We start from the raw sequence: 2961 nt of genomic DNA, 5'->3' as shown, positions 1-2961 counted from the left end.
ACCCTATCTACCTATGAGAAAAAAATTAAAAATTATTTCTCCACTTTTCTCCAATTCCCTTATAGACCCAATTATCGTGAAAACTTACATCATCTGTATCCTTTACAACCTGGTTCTTTGCAGTATCCTGTAAAAAGGAAAAGAGAAAAAAATTAATGAATCTGAAAATCATGTATACTTGACATCACTACATAAAGCAAATCCCACAGCCACTAAGTCTTACATTTTAGAATTTATCTCAAAGAGGTAGGGCCCAAGGGTTCCCAAAAAAAGAAAATTGAGGAGGAGGGGGGGACCTTTTTAGTTATTTTTCCACGAACAGTACCCAAAGATTGAAATTTCTGAAAGTTTTATGCTGCGGAAAATATGTCAGGGGAAAAAAAAGTCCTGAAGCATGGAAAAGAGGGAGTGGGAGATGGCAGGGGGGAGGGGGAGATAATTATATATTTATACTTTGTATTTTATTTTAATATATATATTATTAATATTTATATATATTATTTATATCAATAATTTATAATATTATAAATAGTATTTTGGGTTTGGGGTATTTTTTTTTCATAATGTTTTGTTTATTATAATATATTAAATATAATTATTTTATTATTATATATAAAAATTTTATTAATCTTATATTTATTTAATATACTATATATTATATATTATTTAATATCTATATTAACATATTATATAATAATTACTAAATATACTTTTATGTATTAATATATATATATATATATAATTTTCTATTTGTTTTTATTTTGTTTTGTTTTTTTTGGTTTGTTGGTGTGTGTGTTGCGGTGTGTGTGGGGTTGTGTGTGTGGTGTGTGTGTTTGTTTTTGGTGTGTTTTGTGGTGTGTGTGTGGTGTGTGGGGTTTGTGTGTTGTGTTGTGTGTGTGTGTTGGTTTGTGTGTGTGTGTGGGTTTGTGTTTTGGTGTGTGTGTGGGTGTGTACCCTGTTTAGTATGTATTGTGTGTGTGTTTGATGTATGTGTGTATATATATATGTATTATTATTATAAAATTTAAATATATATTATTTATACATTTTATATTATTATAATTGTGGTGGGGTGTGTGTGTTGTTATGGGGTTTTTTTTTTTATATATTGTCAACACACACACACACACACACATGTATATATGTATATAATTGTGTGTATATAATGATATATATATATATATATTATTAATATATATTATTATATTTTTATAAAATTTTGGGGGAAGTAAAACCAAAAAAAAGTGAAAGGAAAAGGAACAGAAAAAAACGAAAATGCGACAAACATAAAGGCGTGGGGGCGGAAAAATGGCGAAAAAAAAAAAATAAAACCGAAAAGTTACAAAGCTTTACTCGTGTGTGTTTTATCCCTTGTTTCCAAAAGCAAAACAAAAAATTTGTTCACGTATACAAAAGGTTAAAATTTTTTATAAAGTTTAGTCTTTCATATGTTCATTTAGCTTTCAACAAAAATAAAGGTATGGGGTTTTTTCCTACCTATAAGCAGCAAAACAGCGTAACGGGAAGCACAGTACGCAAAAGCACAGTAACAAAGCAGCAAAAATTTTTTTCTCTGAAGGGGAAAAGAATACTTTTTGTTTTTTCCTGATCGTTGGTCATAAAAAAGAAATTTATAAATCCTCGAAGGAAAAAAATTATAATTATTGTTTTATTTGTTTTGCCCCATTTATTTATTTATGTGACAACCTTAGTATAAAATCTTTTGACCTGCGAATTACCAAATTTCGGGTTCATTTTTAATATTAGGATTTTTTTTTTTTTTGGTGGTGGGGGAAAATTCCATTTTGTTTTTTTTTATTCTTTAGCTAAATCTTCCAACACATAAGATTTTTAATACATTTGAGGGTACACAAAGTTCAATTTTTAAAAGCCAGGTAAAAGGTTTTTTCTTTTTTTTTTAACAAAAACAAGTACGTTTTTTGCTTATTTGAAAAAATTTACTTTATTTTGTCTAAAATTTTAAATTGAAAGCGTTTTTTAAGTTTACTGATTGGGAAAAAACTTTTGGCCAGTTTATGGGGGAAAATGAAAATCTAAAAGTTGGTTGTAATTCAAATTTTAAAATTGCTCTTCTCAAAAATTTACGATAAATTTTTTTACATATTTTTTTTGTACAAAAATTTTTTGCAGGGGATTTAAAACCCTTTTTTTCTTTTAAATTTAAAAAAGTGGGAAAATACCTGATTAATGAATAAAATTTTTGATAGATTTACCCCGGGAAAAAATTTGTAAAGTTTGGGACCCCATTATATTCAACTGTAGGGGTTTATTTCAAAAACTGATACTTCAAAAAATTTAGAAAAATTTTCATTTGATTTATTTTATATGTTATCCCATACTTATGCAAAGCATGTTTAAAAGTTTTCCTGACTGAAAAATTGTAGGCAACATTTAAATATATGCACATTCTTTAAGGGAAAGTCCCCCTCAATCCGTAAAGGAAAATCTGATAAATCTGAAAGCATTCATATAATAAATACACCCCGGGTGAAGACCACAGAGGCGTGTTCCAGGGATTTGTACTTTCCTGTACATCATAAATAGTTGAGTGCCAATGGATCCCAATCACCCCACTGATAGAGGTTTTTTAAAAAAGGTGAGAATGGGGCAACAAACACAGTGTGGGGGATGACAAGAGCCATTGGGGCCGCAGTGAAAGGGGGAAAATTTTCCCCCCAAATATATGTAAAAATGTTTTGGAGGGGGTGTGGTGGGGAAAGGGTTTATTGTTTCCTAATAAAATTAATATTTCAAACATTTAGTTTGCATTATTCATGCAATATTCTTAATTTTAAAGCAAAATTAATTTTTTCCTAATAGGTTCTGAACATTGTTACTTTTTTTGAAGATTTTTTTTTTTAAATTTTAAATTTTTACATTTTCCCCCACAATTTCTGCTTTGAAAGATGCGGTCCCCATACCTTGAACTTTTTTACATGT

This window comes from Penaeus monodon, chromosome 16, assembly GCF_015228065.2.
Source record: "Penaeus monodon isolate SGIC_2016 chromosome 16, NSTDA_Pmon_1, whole genome shotgun sequence".
Classification (NCBI taxonomy): Eukaryota; Metazoa; Arthropoda; class Malacostraca; order Decapoda; family Penaeidae; genus Penaeus; species Penaeus monodon.
This window is presented reverse-complemented; position numbering follows the sequence as displayed.